General features: G+C 37.1%; 1 protein-coding gene across 10 annotated transcripts in view; it reads left to right on the forward strand.

Annotated features, from left to right (window-relative positions):
* Window positions 1–4,040: 4,040 nt before the first annotated feature.
* SORBS2 (sorbin and SH3 domain containing 2) overlaps window positions 4,041–20,942 on the forward strand; it is a 188,346-nt gene continuing 171,444 nt past the window's right edge. For 9 of the 10 annotated variants that reach the window (XM_075027196.1, XM_075027276.1, XM_075027340.1 and 6 more), the window contains exons 1-2: window positions 4,041–4,224; window positions 4,640–4,820. The gene's annotated coding sequence lies outside the window, so the exon portion shown is untranslated. The remainder of the gene's footprint in view (window positions 4,225–4,639; window positions 4,821–20,942) is intronic. The other variant, XM_075027205.1, reaches the window with a different exon arrangement.

Below are 20,942 nucleotides of genomic sequence, written 5' to 3' on the forward strand. Positions count from 1 at the left end.
AATCTGGTAACTGTCTTCAGTTTTTATGAAAAGCAATTCTTGTGCTGTAATGCAGATGAATTCTTTCATCCACCGTCATAGCGAAGACCATTACTATATTTTCCAGTGCAGAGTCTGGGATGTAGGTACTTTTGCATGTCATGAATCTGTGTTCTCATGGTAGGGTCCTGAACTGTGGAGTTCTTTACAGTTAGCAAGATTACAGTGCTCATGTCTAGCTACCTATGGGCCCAATATGTAAAGTAAGCTTTTATGCAAGTTTTGGTGGAATCCAGCAGCCTGTGACTTTCAATCTGGAAGAGAACATTTTCAGCCAAATAAACAAAGTAAATGGTGAAAATTAACATGTATTAATATTTATTTCTAAGCTTAAAATTTACAGTACAGTAATGAGTGCACTGAAATCAACAGATACTGTAGGTGACTAATTTACATCTGTGTGCAGTATGTATTCCTTTTAGCATGTGGCTAACATCTAAGTGGCTTCAGCATATTAAGAACCAACAGTAGAATAAAAGTCGAAGTGGGATACAAAATGCATTTAAGAAAGTTCCTTTTAAAATTTAAATACTGCATTTAGTAAGCTGATCTCAAATTATGTTAGCAAGAATACTAGTTATATTTGGTTATGGTAGAGCTGGTAGGCAGTTATAATGCATTCTTGTCTAATGACTTTTAAGATAGAGACTGTAAATTTAATGTTGTACTTTATGAGATTACGCACTGTATAAAAATAACAGCCAAAACCTAAAAGCAAACAGAAATCTTGTATCACTACAGGAAACGAGATGGACCTAGCAGATAGTAAAATGGGTGTGCTGGTGTAGTGATGTGTTTTGTCCCTGAAATCTAACTTGTTGTTTTGGTGCAAGTGAATGTTGTATATCATATCCAAAAAATAAGAGAATTAAGATTTAATATATATGAAAGCTGAAACAACAATGCGATTTGGCCTTCTGAAAAAAATGCAGCCCACTCCTGTTACTCAAACTAACTTCATTGGATTTCTCACTTTATCATTGAGGCAATCACACATAGAAATACACCCAGATTTTCAGACGTGGGTGGTGTTTTCAGAATCAGGAGTAGAGAAGTGGAGTTGCTGTCATGCCAGTGACTACCTGCTGTGAAACCTGGCATGCATTTGCCTTAATTCTTGGAACTGCTTCTGTAAAAACTGTGCTTCTGAGAATGGCAGGAATGAGCTACTCAGCCAGGAATGCTGATTTGCCCAGCATAGTGATATACTCCCTAGAAAAGCTGCCTTTGTGTTTAAGGGATGCAGATTAACACAGATAAGAATTTTTAGTAAGCCATCTAATACCAGTTGTCAGTTACTCACTTAAATATTTATCACATGAAAATGCAACACACTTTGCATAGTCAAAATAAAACAGTGAAAAGAAGCTGGTATGTCAAAAGGTCTGACATGGTTATGGACCTTTTGGACCTACACAGTTAAATTTCAGTCCTACAAAGTTGCTGGATATTTCTCTATACACCCTGACTTCCCTCAATTCATGGTAACTTCACTAGATATAAAGGATATTTGTCTTAACTGGAACATCCAAATAGCCTGATGTTATGCAAGGCAAAATAGGCACTATCTGTGTTCATGTGAGTCATCACTTGAGGATAAACACACACTGATTTTAGTGCACTTAAATATTTGTATTTCAATGTTCTGAAATGTGCATGTTCTTTCAAAAATATGGTTTGAATGGTATAATGTCATTGTGTTGTAGTGATCATTGAAAGTCTTCAGGATTGCTTAATTTCCAGCTTAATCTCTCAGCACTGGAAGCTTGCTGAGGGCTGAAGCTTGTTTGTAAATGTACCTCAGAGATGAGACTAACTTAGAAATAGCAGCTGTGGTTGACTAGAAAATGCTTCATAATAAAGTTCTTAAAATATTAGCATTTTTTGGAGGGGAGCCACAATGATCTGTCTTGACTGAGGAAACTGCTAAACAGCTACTACGTCAGTATTCTGGTTTACGATGCTAAGCCATAGATAAAGGTGTCTTGGACATGATTTATTGTCACTGGTTAGAGCTACCTGTCATAAACTATGACTTCAGTAATCCAGTTACATGAGTGGAGATAAGAATCTGTGGTCAGGGCAGTTTCCAGCTGAGTAAAGGCTCTTCCAATTTTTATGGCTTTTGCCAATAAAATTTATTAATGAAAAATCATAAGTAGACGTCTTTGTGATGGATTGTACCAGTGTGGCTGTATCAGTAATCATAATACTGGGAATCCTGTTGCCTTCAAGTCTGTAGAAGATGGAGCTTTTTTTTTCATGGGAGGGGACATGTTGTTGCTTTATTACTTTACATTGGCAATACAGAACTCCTGAGAAGTGTTCCTGTTAAGCAGGGCTAAGTTTAGCTACATGCTTTAGGGTTTTTTCTAGTGATGTTTTACATGTACTTTTTAACTTTCAGATTAAGATATTTTAATTTGGATTCAAGGCTGGTTAGGCTGAAATAATCAGTGAGGGGGTGACTTACCTTTATGCTGAAAGTTGTTCAAAGATCAAAGATTTTTTTCTAGTCTTTCCCAAACATATTCTGTTCCCTGAAGCTAGAAATTGTAATAGTGAAAGCTTTACGGCATCTTAGTTTTCTGACCCTTAACAGCTGCTGTACTACCTGAAAAAAAAAGAAGAATTATAGTTCAAATTCTCTGTGATTATTTATAGCTAAATGTATTTGTCTTCTGTTAAGGCTTGGATCCTACCTCTAGAGAGGAGTAGGGGAGCAAGAAAGTGAGTTAATTGCTTTAAAGAGAAGAACTAAATTTAGAGCTGAAGTTTAATGTTCGTTTTCAGCTCGTTCTGAGTGTACAAACTCTCCCTAAAATGAAGTGGTGATTCCTTATGCAGCAGGTAAGTGGTGAAAAATACAAGTCCAAATTAACTCACTGATTTAAAGTGATCAAATTAATCTAGGTTTGTGATGTGTCAGTCCATGGCATCATTGCTTTATTAATACATTTCGATAGAGTTCTTTCAGATAGTCTATGTATTCATACACTACGGAGTGCAATGGCATCCTTTTTTTACAACAAAGACTTAATATGCAGTTGTTATACAGATTAAATACTCTCCCCATTTACAGTTGTTCTTGAGCTATGAGTCTTGTGAGGGAGTGAATTTTTTTTCTGCATCTGAAGTCAATTGATGTATTCAACTGTAGTAACACCTTGGCCAACCCCACTATTTTAAATTGTACCTCTGGTTATATACTATTGAGAAAAAGGGTAAATGCTTGCACTGGCTAAGGACAGTGATTTTGCACACATAGGAGCAGGGATGGTATTTGACCTGTAGGATGTTTTCTGTGATAATGTAAATCTGTTTGACCATAACTGTAGCTTTCAATCTTATTATGGCATAAGACCTAGCATTTTGGAAAACAGATGTACTGGTAAAACATGGTGGAAGTGATCCAGAATAAAAATAGAAGCTTACAATATTACTTCTGCAAGTATTTTTCATAGCTCCCACCTGTAGAACATTACCATTATGAATGCTGGGTACCCAGTGAATGCTTTTCATTGTATTAATAATCCAAATTTTTTTAATGAAACTGTAACTGTTTCAAAAGTGTATGTCATGATATTTAAGAGAATTAAATTATCTGTTCAGGAAAAGGCAAACTTATTTCTAAGTATGTTTTAGGATTGCATCAGCTTTCAGTTATGCCACAGCTTTTTATAGCTTGACTAGTGCTAATGATCTCATTCTCTTAACCTGATGATAATAATAATGGAATCCCTTGATTAACTTGAATGGCAGCTGATAATTGATATGGTGGTTAAAATTAACAGCAGTGCAAGAAGTCGTCACCCTGTGCTTTGTTTGTCTTACCTTATACAACCAAATAACTAGAATAGGATGATAATCTGATTTAAAAAAAAATAATTATTGGAGAGTGTCATAATAAGGCTGTGCACAACTTCTTTAGAAAAAAAATCTGCACTCATTATTTTTCAGAACACTTAAAAATAAGTGAGACAGATCCAATACAGACAACGTGACCAAAAATACCACCAGTATTTTCACTTCTCTCCACAGACCATATATAGTGCAGGCACGAGAAGCACTACTGCTTTCAAGGATAGCAGAGCTCCCCTGAGAGGGAAAAGACGGGACAAATTTATTTGTAAAGGGAAATTTCAGAATTGGTACATTTTGATCTGGATAACTCCTTCAAAGCAGGTAAATGGCTTTAGAGATCTTAGAAGTACTGTCTCTTGACTGCTATTAGCTTAGTTTAAGTTGACATAGATGGGGAAAGGTTAGTGTGCTGTTATTACTAGTTCTTCAGGTTGACTCCTACTCTGTAGTCCGTCTGGTCCTGTTTCGCTCCCCGTCCTAACAAAAAAAAACCTAACAACCCAAACCAACAGGCAAGACTTGTCAAATTGGTAAGCTATCTGGCTATACTTCTGTATTTGCTGCAAGCTTTGAGATGCTAAAAATGGGAGAATATAACTTTATAGACAGTTTATTAGGATGGAACAAATTCTTGTTAAAACAGATGAGGCACTATGAGAAGATTTTGTTAAGGCTAAGCTTCTTTTTAAAGTGCTTTTCTGCATTTAATTTACTTTTGACCATCAATTCGCTATAGGAAGATGCCATTAAGGAGAGCAGAGACTCTTCAATAGCTTCTAATAACTGGCAGAAGGGATCTTCACTGCATCAGCTGTTCAGCTGTAGTCTGAGCATCCTCATAGTGATATGTAAATCAGCGTGAAATTATGAAAGGCAAATATGATGCTACCCTTTTACGGTAACCGGAAGACTTACAGGTGAGTGTGAAAGGAAACACTGATTTCTCTTGCTAAAATGGTGCTGAGAGGAATTTTGTGAGAAGTTAATGATAAACATCAACACAATTCTGAAGTGTGTGAAACTTGAAGGCACTAAAACTAGTGTAAGGCTTTTGCAGAAGTTCAGAATGGGTCCTTTTGTGTTTAGCACATCAAACACTGACTTCTCATCATACAGTTTTCTATACATTGATCTAGCTACTTACCCAGTTAGGGCTCCTACCTACCTACCACTTAACCAAATGTTAGTGCTAATTCTGGCATCTCCTGTAGGTGGGAGCCCTAGCAGTAAAGGAGGCTGAATTTGTTTTTCTGTTCTCTTCTAAAGTATGCTCTTAGCAAGCCAGTCTTTAAACAGACTTTATATAAATCAAGCTGATGAGTCTCAGAAATGTACATATAACTTTGTTTATAGACCTTCAATGAATGCTAAATCATTGACAAAGTGTGAAATTGTAACTTTTCATCTAAAAATCTGGGAGTCTGCTTATTCCTTTGGAATGTACAGTATGTGATTATATAACTCGCTGAACAGGTGACATAACTGATGACCAATCAAAAAACCTACACTTCTGACTATGATTTCTCTTTGTAGTATTCCAAATATCAAAGATGAGACTATACGTTTGGTTTAGTGTTTTTATGGTGTACTATCAGCATAAACTGCCTCAGAGTTTTTGAATGCTTCTAATTCTGGCAGTAAAAGTGCTATAAAGTTTTGAAACTAAGTTCTGACTGCAGAAGAATTTCAAGAGGAAAAGGTAGGAAAATCTTTAAATAAGTAGCTATCGCTAGAGTCTGAGTGCTTGAGAGCAGTGTCATCTTTTAGCTCAGCAGTTGTAATGGACACATGTTCCTCAGGATGTGGCTAGTAATGAATGGGTGCTTTTCTTAAACAGACCATGTTCTAAAAGAACATCAATGTGGGGCAAGCTACAGTAAGTGATAAGAAAATAAATTACTAGTAAAGGTAGCTCTTCAAAAACTTGGAATTTTATTTGACAGACTTTGGGCTTCCTTGAAAATTCCTTGTGTTTATCAATAAATTTCATGCTGCTGTCATTTAACCTTCTAAACATAAGAGCTTTCCATTTGTTCAAGGACCACAGTAATAGAGTCAGAGTTCCTTGTGAGGAAGGCATACATTATCACTCAAACTTTATTCCCTCATTGTAGAATGCCTGTTGGACTCCTTAAGCCAAGAAACTAGCTCTGAATATTTTCCAGCTCTCACTGGAAGTGGTAGGAGAGCTACGTGCAGTGTTTCTGCAGGATTTTTACTCTCAGCAGTGTTCTCAAAATGTATACATTACTGAACTGTAAATCTTTAAGTTCTTAAAGCAGATGCCTATAGGCAGGCTTAGTCACTGGGGTCCTGCTGGTGGAACCTAGGCCACAGTCATGTTATTGGTAGAATGTGAAAGAGGAGAGGTGGAATGGCTATATTCACAGTCCACGTGTTTTATGCAGGGTCTGATGCTAGCTGTTCCTATTCAGATAATAAGGAGCAAAGAGCTCATATTAGGAAATACAGTGATTACCTTGGTCTTCCTATGACTGCATCTGAGACAAAAAGCTTTATTTCTTCCCAACAGAATTTATCTTCTACTTAATCTAGTTGTTTGGTACATGATCTTTCTCCTACCACTTACCTGTGCTGTGTGATAGGTTGTGGCTAAACCATAGACAATAAACCATTTTGATGTGACTTTATCCGTAACAATTTACATGCTCCATGGTAGTGAAAGAGTCCTGGTAACTGTAGTGCAATTGTCTAGAGGATCCTCTGGCAAAATGTTTGCAACTGCCTCAAAGATAGTCAGCTCTCTTGTAAACTTAGGTTTTCATTTACTGCACAAGAGATAAGTGCAAGTTCTCAGTATTTTGAAAATTACCTTGCATCAGTATGGAACACTAGATCAAGTTTTATTTGGAGCCTGAGAATACACATATAACCACTTTGTATTCCCTTGAAAGGTGTTAACTGTCCAGAGTCAGAGTAACTGCTCTGTTCAGAGTTGTTATCAGTAATTTAATTATAGCTGCTAATTATGTTTAAAAGTTTTTATCATGAGCTGTGAAAGTTCACACAGCTACTCTAGTTGAACAGAGGTCGCACTTATAGTACTCTTGGAACACAAATCCTGATGCCTTATGAAAACATCTATAATGCATGAGGTCTTGACCTTTATTTTAATACATACATCTGATATGACTATCAGTGTAACTTCTGTCTCTATCACTTCACCTATTTCTGCTGCCAGCTCTTATTAATAAAGGTATATAAAATGTAAAGCAAAATATAAAAAACTGGAGGAGAATCCTGAAAATCATGGCCTCTTCTACATAAATTTTTTCATGTCACTTTATAGTGAGACGTGTATGTTCACCGGTTCATTTACTAACTGTAGATACTTCTTTGGAAAATAAATGTCTATGAAGTAGTAAAAGGGTTTACTGTTTAAAATTTAGCTATGTAATTACTGAATGTTGTCCTGAGGTTTCTCGGCACTTTGAAAATTAATTTTATTATTATTTAGGAGATCAAATTACTAGAGCTTAAGGGATTTAATGAAAAGTTTGGGAAAACAAGAAGAAATCAAAATTTAAAAAAGCCAAAACCAAGCCTGTCTGATTATCTAACAAGGTACCCTGTAAACCTTTGCTGCTTTAAATTTATATTTCAGTAGGAAGACTTACTTAAAATAAGGGCCTGATGGCAGTGTGCAGCTTTGGAATGATTCTGCTCCCCACCCCCAACCTAAATTTCTAACTTCTGCCTAAATTCTAAATCTGAAAGAGGGAAATTTTCAGCTTTATACAGTGAACATCTACCTCCCACAGGCTCTTGGAAGATACTTTTCTCATAGGGGAAAAAGAATCATCAGCATACTATCACTTTTAAGATTCTTCTCTATGCTGTGCATCATGCTTTTCGTATTTTTTTCTTTTTAATAAAAAGAAATTATTTTCCTTTCAATAAAAAAAAAATTGATTCACCTACATTTATTTTGGGGACTCCATGATTACAGTCAGAACAAAAACTTCACGTGTACCTCAAGGTATACCTCAAATACTTGTTAAAAATAAACTCTATTAGTAATTAGCTGTGAGTGAACTTCTGGTGCAGAAGCACTGAAAATGATTGGCTGTGGAATGTGTTTTTTCATTGCAGTCTATAAAAATATACTGAGCAATGGATGAAATGGAAATTCTTCTTTTTGGTGTTTTCTTAAGACTTATTGACTGCCACTTATTTTCTTGATACCACAGTTCTTAAAAGTAAACTGATGAAAAACAACATGTAAACAGGCAACTGAGGTTTGTCTGTATTCAAAGCCTGCAAGTCATTCCATAGGCAATAAAATTTTCATTCTCAAATTTTGTTTTCATATATATTTGCATCCCTCATTCTTCATAGCACTACGAAGTCTTGCTTTTCCAATTGTGTATTGATTATTCTAGTTGTGAATGCTAGGTATGGGGGGAAAGTTCAACTTCTACCACAATCTCTTTATTCTGACAAAGCCATGGCCACTCTGCACCAGCAAGGTTACAAAATAGTTTTTTAAAAGCAGAAGAGTGTTTTAGTTTTTCTGAACTGTTATAGCTTGTTTCACATGGTTGTAACTAGATCTTTTAATTTGCAAATAAGTTCTGGATAAACTCTGACAAATAAGATAACCCTACAGGCCTTCTGTGTCAGCGTTACTGTTTTGTAAATGCACATAAATCAGGTAATCTAGCCTGGCTTGGACCAATTTGATAGAGCAGTGTTTAATAAGTGGGAAGAGATGAATAAATCTGGGTAGAACATGTGCATCCTGAGTGCTAGGGTGCTTTCTTCAAGAGTGGCTCTGGCTGTGGTCACCAACCTTTAGGGCTTTCCTAAAGGAAATGATACGGAACCATACAGCTGTGGTTCAAGTCCTAAAGCTGTAATATGGCAGACCTACTCTTAACTTGGTAATTACTTGTACCTTTGCAGTGAAAAAGTGCCAGTGTGATGGAGTACAGTCGTATTCTTTGCTGCCATTAACAGAAAAGTCAGTATTTTGTTTTGCACCCTGGTGCCAAATTCGAGGTAAGCAGTGACTGTACGATGCCCTTCTTCCTTCTGGGATGCTGAGAAGGGGTGGAGGAAATAAGTGGTTCCTGTTTTCTGTGCATGGGAAAAGGACTTGTACAGGTTAGAGGAGAGAGATAATGTGTCCTATGTTTTTCTTCTATATTCTGGCTCCAAATTCAAGGATCTGGCAGTTTGAGGATTGCACGTTGGAATGGGAATTGGGAATGCAGCCTACAGTTAACTGTGTAAATGCAAACTGGGTATGTGCTTCTAACTGTGAAACTGAATTCTGTTTCAGTTTGGACCGGTAGATTGGAAATACTATAGTTCTGTCTCCTACACATTTTCAAAACTCTAAGCTCTTGTTTCATTCAGAAGCTTGGACATTTATTCAGTTTTGACGTTGGGCAATATAAAAAACCTTGGTACTCATAAACATGATAGTGTATTCAGAGTTTCTCTAATTAAAAAAATACACCACTGGGAGGAAGAGCAGGAAGAGCTAAGTCATCAAGCTTTCTGATAACTCTAATAGTTAAAAGGGAGGAAAAATATTTTGAATTCTTCTCTGCACTAAAATGTAATAAGATTTCTCCTGTCTGTTGCATACTTTAGTTATGTTTAATATAAAGTCAGGTTTATTGACTGTACATCAGGGTTTTGAGGTGGGAAGTTAAAAGGCAAAGAGCTGCTACTGGAAGCAATGATGGTTTTAGAGGCAAGCAACTGGGACTATTAAGGCCTTGGCCGGGATGGAGAGGTCTGCTGACTAGAAGAGGTAATAGTGCAAGTCACGTATCTCACTGTGTAGACTGAAGGGACCTGAGGTTGGCACTAGTATAATACCAGATTGCAGGGACTATCTGGGGAGGTGGACAGAAAAATGGTGAAAGATGCAGGATGCTGAGATTTCTTAATGTGGCTGTCATTGACCCATAAGATGATTCAGGGCAAATTGCTTGTCTATGCTTGCTTGCTTTTACCTCACAAGTGGTAGTATTTGTTGTCTTTGAAGTGCTTCTCCGTTGTGCTAACATTGCTCAAATTTTTTTCAGCTTCAGGTATTTTGAAGTTACTGAAAATCTCTAGCTCTAGAAATATTGAGCTGTATTAATATTAGTTAGCTAGCTGCAAAAACAGGCTGAATGCATGTTAGAATTGAGTCTCAGACATTGGTAGCTAGTCTGAAAATGATGTTAAGGTATAACTATGTTGTAGATACGTTCATACAGCATGTATTTTCACATCTAGTGAAACCCTTACATGGGATTAGTAAATTGAGTACTACTAAGTTTAGCCTGGCTCTGGTGAATTGCATACTTAACAGCTGGCTTTGCAATTTAAGAAATGTCATAGAAATGTCATATCTTCATCCTGATTGTCATCTCTTGCCATAAAACTTAAAGTCAAGCTTCTCTGTTCACTTTTGGCACTGAGACATCTTTCTCTCTGTTCCTGAATGAAAGATAAGCTATCAAGAAAGGATACCAAGATTTTAATCCTCCTTGTCCTGTTTTGTGACCCCCTGTGAGGAGGACGTGTAATAACTTCCTCCTTGTTTAGATGCATTCAATGGAAACCAGATAAGTCATTGCCAATTTCATATTTTTATGGGTAAAGTTACAGACCTGTCACAAAACAGTAGTGTATGCTGTGCTACTGTCCTGTAGTCAGAGCGAGAAAGGTCTGTTAACCTTTCGGCCTCTTAACCTTTAACATTGTTGCACTGCAATTAAAAGTAGTTACTCTACTTAATAAGCATGAGAGGGCTGTAGCTTCTGAAAGCAACGAAAATACTGTAGGCAAAGGTGGTCAGTTATAAATTAAAAGTAGTATAGTTTGGGGTTTTTTCCAGCTTGCTTGTTGCATTTACCGAGATTTGCACTTAAAAATTCACAAATATCTTTGAGCGTTTGCTGAGGAGAACTAAGAAAAGATTTAGTGTTTTGTTTCAGGAGTATCATTTTGTAAACTGCTGCTTACTAACTTCTACAAAAATGGGAGCTGGAGTTCAGTGTGCTTTGTGAAGCTTTAACAGTGCAATTACGCAGTGTACTTGGGCAAGAAAGGAAGGAAAGCTGACAACTGTTACATACTACGACTACTAGTCTGCATAATTATTTTTCTCCCTGTTTTGCTAGCCTGAAGTCTTACTAATCAAAACTATCTTCATTGTCTAGAGAGCCCAAGCCTTTGATTTTTCCCTAGCAAAATGCTTTTTTAGAAACATGACCTTAAAACATTTGAGGAAACTAGAAATTTTCCTCAGAACTGCTGCTCTGGCATGAAAATTATGTGGTATTACTTAAAGAATTTCAGAGAACAGAAATGGCTAGATGGCTGTTATAATCCCCTGGACACACCATTCAGCATCAAGAAGAGTGGTGGTGTCAGGATTCACCACTGCAGTCTCTCAGTATTGTTTGAGTACTGAATGTATGTGTAGGCAAAAGCCAGAGCTGACAGCATTTAAACTGACTGCTGCAGAACTGCCTAGTGTAACTGCAAATTGACTGTTTATGCACCAAAACAAAATTAAGTCTATATGTAATCTTTCTGCAGTACTTTAATAACTGACTAGAAAACTGCAAAAAAATTTGTTTTCCAGTGGTTATAAACTGTATGTCCAAAATTACCTAAAGAGAAATCCCACTAAATTTCTTACAGTGTTTCATTTGAGGATTTTGTTAGAAAAAGCTACCTTGTTTAGTAGGGATACATGGGCATATAGATTTCTTCTATTCTCATACTTCTGAGATGAGAATTGAAACCAATGCTATTTGAAATTGAGTTCTCATCCCTGTAAATTCCACTTTCTGGAAAGCCAGTAAGTGGATTTCATGGGTGGAATTTTCATTTCACTTAATGCACAGCAAAATTCTCAAGGGACATACTAAATAACAAACTTTTTTTTTTTTTCTTGGAACACTGAGTATCCTGTTAAGTCAGTTATCAAACAAGATGTATCAGATCTCAGTTTGGGTTTTTCAGCAACAATAATACTATGGTATGACAGTTTTCATCTTTTAAAGGGGTGTTTTCTGACACTCTGGCAAGCAAATTTCCAAATCGTTGAGGTACTCTAGTCTTTAAAATACACAATCTGTTCTCAGTTTTCCAGTCTTATACTTTCTATGTGCAGGTTTTGCTCAAAATGAGGTTTATTGTATAAAAAAAATTTAAATATGTCATGAAGAAACTGAAGGTTTTCTGAGGCAGTTTAAAACTGAGTTGGAATTTTGTGATGTAGGTGCTCTTTTTTTAGCTCTTCAAATGCAGAGAAGATCATACTACCAAGTTACCTATTAGGTACTTAAACAGTAGTCTTTACTGAAGTTTTTTTCAGCATTGGAGATACACAGTGTTACGCTATCTAATGTCTTACAATTTACCTATTTTAAAAAAGACATCTGCTGTGCTGTGTTTTTGAATGTTGCCAAGTTTGATTGCTAGCCAAGGCCTGTTTGTCCTTTAGTCACTGATGGTTTCGTGACTATGCTTCAGAGATATGACAGATAATCAGCTGCCTCATGCAGTTGGTAGAAGGTAACCCTGACCTTTCCTACAAATAATTAATGTCAATTATACTCCCCACCTACATCCTTTCCTCCATTGGGGGGGGGGGGGAAATCATGCTTTTCCTTATTTTGTTCTGGTGACGTAAGTAAAATTAGCAGCCCAGTGCCAGAATTTTCTGCATAATTTGAGTACTGAATTATATCAGCTGGGAAATTACTGTAGATTTTGGGGTTTAGGTGTTCTACCTCTTGCATGATTGTTAGGGTACTGATTTCTAAAAGGAGAAGGTACTTGAAAGAAATTCCAGATGAGGAACAAATCAGCTGAAGTGGTCTTGGGTAGATGTTGACTTTCTCTGTTGATTATTGGTAGAACACTTGAAAATTACTATTACACCAAACCAAATATTTGAAAATAGTATATAAAACTTATTTCATTTCGTAGGCATTAACTGGGTAGCTCTGAAGATCCGAAGAGTGTTGTTAACACCCTTCTGAAACTTTAGCTTCAGACCGATCTTTCCATGACGTTTCCTTTTCATGATAAGCAAGAAAGTCTCTGCAATCCTATTCTTTAAAAAGTCAGTTGCAAAGGGTAGAAGTCTGGCACTTGTGATTCTAAATTCCTTTGGCCATGTCCCTTGCCATGTGTGAGGATGAAACTTGATGCATACAGCTGTACTGAGTGGCTCAATAACTTGAAATTGGATTTTATTTCCCAAGTAACTTCTATGCAGTTGAAAATTCTGAAGTTGTACTATGCATCAGATGTAGCCTGATGTAGTATAGAAACCTACAGTTCATAACGTTTTTCTGCCTTTGGTGGAAAAGCCATTTATTGAGTCTGGGCAGCACTTAAATTATAAGCTTATGTTGTTTCATTTCTCAGAAATGGTGATAAATGGGAGAGTTGTATACAGGGGTTTAGTTTTTCAGGGGGACTGGTTCAACTGGATATTAAAACAGTTGGGGTCATATGTCTGTCACTATTTACTGTGAAAGAGACTGATTAAGGCCTTGATCCAGCAGAATTATAGTTCCATCTTCTCTGTACCAAGCATTTTTCCAATGCTAAATATTATTTCTAGAACTGATATTGTCTTCCTTTGTCTTCCTTGAGCTTAGTAAGTATTAATCCTCTCCCTTGTTTGTATTTTTTATGGAAAGGCCAATTATATCAACTCTCTCAGCTGCTGCCTGGACAAGGAAGTTATAAAAAGGTAAGCATTGCAAACCAATAGGATCATATGATTCAGCTTAGTGCAATGCATGATGCTTTTTATCTACTGTGTCCTGTCTTTCCTTGAGGTCACATAGGTTATTTATTCTGACCAAGGAGGGAGGTAGCATTGGACACCACCTTTAACAGTGAGTGGTGAGTGCATGAGGCACAGGCTGTCAAGTACCAGCGGTGTTTTACTGTGCGGCTCTTACTCTTTCACTCTTGTTAGTAGGGTTGTTTCATTGGATCTTGAGTCTTCAACAAGGGATACTTCTTGTGATAAACTGTGTAAATTCATCAGTCCAAACCTCAGATCATCAGTTGGTAGGCAGTATCTGCTTGTAATCTGTATGTGGTGCTGTCCTTTAAAATCCTCACCCTGTTTTTTCCCTGCTTTGGAGTATATTAGTTACTATGGAAACACGTGTTATGAGCTTCTAAATCTTGAATACATTTGAGTTGTCTTGTTTTCTTTCCTCTTGTGTGTGAATACAGTTGTTCTTTTCCTCCTACACTATATCTGCAGCTCGTATCAGAAAGTGATGCTGAGCAAACTCTTCACTGCTACCTCCTTCAAGTTAAATGCTAGGAGATTGTAGTATCCGAACATTCTCATATTGGAGATACTGACACTGCCTTTTGTGTTTCTGCTGATCTGAGTCTTGAGTCTATTTGGAGAAATTAAAGATCCAAGGTTTTGTGCCAGAGAGAAATAAATACCAATATTAATTGGAAAGCAAAAACTTGGGTAATTGTTTTTTGTTGTATCACAGAATGATTGAGGTTGGAAGGGACCTCTGGAGATTGTCTGGGCCAGCCCCGCTGCTCAAGCACGGCCAGCTAGAGCCAATTGTCCAGGACGATGTCCAGAAGGCTTTTCAATATCTCCTATGACAGAGACTCCACAACCTCTCTGAGCAACCTGTGGCAGTGCTCAGTTACCCTCACATTAAAAAAGTGTTTTCTGATGTTCAGACAGACTGTGCCGTGTTTCAGTTTGTGCCCATTGTCTCTGGTCCTGTCACTGGGCACTACTGGAAGTAACCTGGCTCAGTTTTCTTTATGCCTTTCCTTCAGGAATGTACACATCAGTGAGATGCCCCCCCCCCCCCCAAGCTTTCTCTGGGCTAAGCAGTCCCAGCTCTCTCTAGCTGTTCCTCATAGGAGAGATGCTTCAGTCCCTTAGTCATCTTTGTGCCCCTTCACTTGACTTTCTAGTATGTCAGTGCCTCTTGTACTGGGGAAGACCAGAACTGGACACGGTGCAGTAGCACTGTAGGTGTGGCCTCACCAGCACTGCACAGAGGGGAAGGATCACAGTCCTATTTGAATGTTTCAGCTTTCCCCTCTTTAGTGCTAAGTCTAGTTTAAGTTTCTATGATAAATAATCTCCTTAAATGTAAGTGGAGTACTTGATGGAAAACTGGCAGCAGACTTTTAAAAATAATCCTGTTTCATAATTTTATACGTACTGCTATAACACTGTTTGAGACCAAAAATTGAGAGTTGAAAATCCCTTAAGGAAAAAGGCAAGTAAATGTTAAGTGAAGAAGTGCAGTCATGGCTCAAGCTAGAAGGCAATTGGAATCTAGAAGTCTTGTCACAGAAAGTTGATTCAGTTCCTAGGATAAAGGATATATTTGGCAGGTGATCTGCTAAAGTTCCTAATGTGTTATGTTACACTCTAAAGAAAACAAATAAGCTACCAAAAAAGTACAAACTGTTAACATCTAACCGGAAGTAGGTGCTGCTGTTGTTTGTTTAAGCACTTCTGGAATGCTTTGGCATTGTTTCACTTCCTAGCACAAAAGAAGAAATGACCTCTTCGTGAAAAGAATGCTGTGGATAAGCTGGTTGGTACCTTATCAACTTTGCTATTGTAGTTATGCCAGCCAGACATGTTAGTGTGACTTAGATATACTCTGCTATGGTATTTATACTTTGTTAGAGGTGTTTTGAGATTGATTTGTGACCTCATCTGGCACAGCGAGGTGCTGCCAAGTTCTCGGAATTGATAAAATGTAAGTTCACTTTACAAGGAATTTATTTAAAACTTCCTGGCTTCAAAGAACTTTGGAAAATATGATGGTTTACTAGTTTTATAATACCTATTTGCTACCGATGCTCTTACTCATCTGCTCTTCCCAAATCTTGCTGGTTTTAGCAAATGATGGTCTGAAGTATCATAGCTGATGGCATTTCTTTCAGATGCTTTTTAGCTTGGGTTTTGGATAGTTATTTTTCCCAGAGGACTGTGTAGGAGAGCAAAATACTGTATGCAAGGTGTGTGAATTCTAATCTGTAAGGAAGGGCAAACTTCTAAATGTTCTCTGGTTAGCTCTGAGGAGTGTCAGAGGCAGATAGGACTAGCCCAACAAGCTTTCTATCACTTAATAAGCCAATCTAATCAGGCAAGAACAACTTTTGAGATGAGAGCCACAAGTATGGTTGTGTGTCTAGGGAAGTGTTCTCTATTTTTAGTAAGCTTGTTATCATCTGGCTCTCAACATCATGCAAGGTTGAAAGTACGGGGTAGGGGAGCTGGAAAGAGATCAGTTGGAGCTGATTTTGTTACTTAATTTCCCCTTTGTTTTTCCTATGCCAGATTGAACAAAATTAGATTGGTCAAAGAGGCATATTAAGAAACAGACTTAGAGTTTGTTGGGTGGTAGAGCATGGGGTACAAAAAACGTGCAGGTGGCTGAAAGAGATTGAGGCTACAGGGAAAAAGGAATGTAGATATGGACAAATGGATCTTTTAAAAAAAAAACAAACAAAACAACAAAAAAAACCCCACCCACAACCCAATTATTAGCAATGACTCAACTCTATCTATATATTTCAAGTTGCATGGAAGAACAGTTTGAATTGATTCTTGTGGGTTTGGGTCTTTGTTCCAAGCAGGCCTGAGGTAGGACTGATGAGGAGCTCAAGGTGTGTTGTAAAAGCCTTTTGCAAAGCATTTCCACCAAGAACTGTGGGCAATGCTTGAAAATCCATGCTCCTGCTCCACTTTCCCACCAGCACAGTCTTTTTCCTACCAATTTTTTTAAATTTCTCACAATTAATATTCTATAAATGTAGCGATTAGAAGTTAAGAATTGTTTCTCAAATAGGAGGAAAGGAATGCATGTCCCAGTTTCTCAAATAGGAGAAAAGGAATGCATGTCCCAATTACTAGAGTATGAAAGAGTAGTCTATAAATGTAGTGGTAGTAAGGTGCATGCAAAGAAATGACATGAAGCAGGCCTTTGAAATGAAGAGACAGCAGTATATTGCCAAATTGGGGATATCTGGGCCTGAGCTTTTCTGGCAGCTGCTCTCAAGGAGTTGCAAGTCTGAAGCAGTGGTTTAAGGAAGAGGAGGTACTGCCAGTGAGAAGCTGCAGTTTGGCAGAACGCTGGCAAATAGCTCAGGGATATGGCTTTAGCTTATAGGTAAGGAGAAGGTGATGAATGATAAAAATAGGGGAGAAGGTGAAAGTTTTGGGTTTACATATTAAAGGGGAGGAAAGAGGAGGCTTGGAGAATGAGCGACAGCTCATTTTCCTAAATATCTAACAGTGATGTTTGAGAAATATTCACATACTTGCAGCCTAGAGGAGTTGACTGTTGGTGTCTAAGCAGGGGGAAGAATTTTTTATCCTGAGTATTTGTCTATTTTCTTCCTCTATAAATTGCAATATATGAGGAACCTGTTACTGAGAAGTTAATAAAATTTTCACTTTAGAATTCTAATTGCCCTACTCTTGTAGAAAAGATGGGAAAACATTTCCTTTTCATTATGTAACTACCAGTCTCATATTTGTACTTTTATACATAAGTGTGGAATATATAAGATGACTTCATAATGTATGCTGCCAAGTTTGTATTTCCAATAAATTAGGAAGCAGAAAATTTCTTGTAAAATTCAATATTTCTTGCTGTAATTTCTTAAAGTTCTGGCACTGATAGAATGAGTTCAGGCCTCTGCATTTTGACCGAGCATTTCTGGTAAGACTGATGTTTGATGTTCACAGGAACTCGGGCTTGTTGAGATCTCCAGTTCAAAATGGAGACAAAACTTGATTTTTGGTGGGTGCTGGAAACTAGGTGGCCTGGGGTGTTCTTCAGAACTTAACTCAATGTGAATTCCTGCTTAGGTCTATGAATTAATGTAGTTATTTAATGGAACTGTCAGTACATGACACAATCAGGACTGGAAAACTTTCAAGTACAAATTGACCAGATAAACTATTAATTGTCTTGGCAATATTCTTGGCATACTCTGAAAGCATAGTGCATTTCAGTAGCAGTTTATCTTTTTTGTTTTGTTTTGTTTTGCTTTAGGTTACAGCTGATGTCTTGGTGATATTTCAAGAATTGGGAGGATAACTTTTAAGACACTTGCTCATTTGTGTGTTAGTTTTGTTTTGGAGGTTTGCTATTTTCTGTTAAAACTGGACATTTAAGCACTCATTTTTGGGAGAACCTCATGTATTATGTCTTCATGAGCTCAAGTTCATCTTTTTCTCTGAAATACTGTCCTAAAGATCTGAAAACAGAACTCATCCATACTATAGTTCACATGATTCAATGTCTGCTCAATATATCATAAAATTTTGGGATAAGTGACAACAAAGCACATAAGTTAATGAATGTTAATGAATCCAACTGGTAACCAAGCAAATAGAAAAGGAAAATAATGAGTGTGTCTCTGTTTCAGGCTCTTTTTCATCTTTACTTAAAATGCAGCTAAAATTAATATAAAACTGTATGTACGAACAGCTAAAAAGCATCTTAATATAATTTTAGTAATATTTCATATTTGAGATTAGGCAGTGATACCTTCACTATTGCTTTTTTACTAAATTATATCAACATAAAATACTAAATGTGGGATGGGAAATAGTGTGGAAATTGCTCCAGGAATTCAGTAGCATCTCTAACACTGCTGTAAAACATGAGGGATCTAGTCTTATTAGGTTAAGACACTTTCATCTCTAATTACAAAAGGGCTTCAGGGTTTCCTTTTAAAATTTTTAAATATTTGCTTTTAAGAAAATCAGAGTTACTTTTCTCATCTCTTCTATCCCATTTTATGGCTGTACTACTTGTGATCAGTAACATGTCTCAAAGGGAAACTGAAAAAAGGATATGCTTCCCGTGATAAAACTTTCCCAAATACACCTTAGAAAATGTTTCTAAAAATGTGTTTGTGGTTGTTTTATTTAAATGCATGCCATGTCTTAAATACTTAAATCAACTGGTTACTCTATACAATCTAGATAGAATTCTCTGTCAGCATCTTTGCCAAGTATCTGACTGAATCCACAGCACAGAAAATTGATCAGAGTTGTTATTAGTGAGAACCTGAAAATACAAAGCCAATAGCTGGAGTTGTACTCAGTGTTCAGTAGCTGGAGGACCTACAAACAAGTTTGACCCTGGATAAAATTAACTCTTCATGTTTGAATTCCACTTTGCTCTTCTGCATGTTGTAGCTCAGGTAGGTAGCAGTGTCTTGGGAATCGGACATCAGGGGTTTTTTTTCCAGGCTTGTAGTCACCTGGAACCTTGGAAAAATGATGTTAACTAGTCTATACTTCAGCATACTCCCCTACAAATACTGATTCTGTTTACCTGCTGCTTTGCATTTAAGAAGGTTGACCAACCAATATGAAAAAAAAATTTCAATCTTTTTAAATTGGAGACCTGATAGTGTTGTTTTTATTGATAGATGATGCTGTCCTTATGATGTGAGCAGTCCAGTTTGCCTTCATAATAGAGCCTTTTTTCATTTAAATATACCATCAAGTGATTACAGAAATTGAACAAGGATCAGAAGAATCTGTACTTGTTAATGATATTCAGGATGCCTGAACAGTAGCTGTTTTTTCTATTTGGATAGTCAAATATTTCTAGGAACAATTACAACGCAATGCAGGAAATAAAATGCGGATTTTAATATAGTAATTGCTCCTTAACTAGGATCTGGTCTTTTGTCATTTCCTGTCCATGGATGCCAATATCTTTTAATATGTGTTACAGTTCATGCATTTAAAACAGTTTTAGAATGCGGATTTATTTTCCATAAAACAATGGAATGAATGAACATTTAATGAAATGTATGCAAATAGCAGTTCTCGAGTTGATTGAAGAAGTCATAAGAATGAAATGTTGCTTTAATGGAAGTATATGTTTTATGTTCTGTGGACCTGGTTTGAGACAGCAGAAAACTAGTTTGTGAAGGAAAATAGTAGGAAGGACTAAATTACAATGGTGAATGATATGTTGATACAGTATCTATAGATAAGGCTGAGAATAATGCCTGTTATTTCTGTCTCAAAACTGATTGTTAGCAATATTCTGGTGAAGGATTAGTGAGTACTAGTTTTCTTTCAGCTCTGATGGTTTTTGATGTGAGCAACTGTCCTCCAGTTACTACAGTGAGATCAGGAAGCTCATTTGAATTAACGTGGGAGTAGGATTTGAGCAAAGATACCAAATGATGGGTTCTATTTTCAGCCCTGTTCTAACACAGCAGGCAAGTGGTTATCTTTAAGCACTTAAATACTCATTGTAGGGTCAGTATGACTCTATGCCTTGCACTTAAATTTTTATATAAGGAGAGTAGGCTAGCAGCCACCATTTCAGCTGCCTGGTTCTGGACCTTTCCTAGACACCCAGACATACCAGTGTAACTGAGCCTTGGGGGCCTATCAGAGGTTATTCAGTCTCTGGCAGCTGCACTGTGGGTCCAGTTCCCATCCCTGATGTCACGATTTCAGTGGGTTTTGCCAGGAGAAATTTTATGGCAGTGCAGAGAATGCAGCAGAAACTGTTTCTAGGACTTCTGTGGAGCTTCTGAAAGCTCAGACAGATTAGGTTCTCACACTTTGTGCTTTGTTTGCTGAAATGATACCATAATCCGCACTTGGATTAAGCCTCTTCTAACTTCTATCTAATCACTTATGTTGCTGCAGGGAAGGAAAGGTTGCATGTGAATGTATATGGTTAAGTCCTATGTGCCTACCACAGGCAAAAGCTCCATCACTCTTTAACTGGATGGAAGTGTGCTTGCATAACAAACATAGTTCTAGATCCCTGAAGATTGAATTATGAAGTTGTAGTCTTCAAACAGGTTTTTTTAATTAAAAAAAAAATAAAAAATCAAGAACAATTTTATTAAAATACTGTGCTTCCACTGTGTGTTAAGATGCCTTTATATGTATAGATACACAGATAGAGACAAACATCTTGAAACCTTTCCAAGCTCTAACCTATTGTTTAAAAACTCATGACCTTTACTTT

Source organism: Buteo buteo, chromosome 1 (assembly GCF_964188355.1).
Source record: "Buteo buteo chromosome 1, bButBut1.hap1.1, whole genome shotgun sequence".
NCBI classification, from domain to species: Eukaryota; Metazoa; Chordata; class Aves; order Accipitriformes; family Accipitridae; genus Buteo; species Buteo buteo.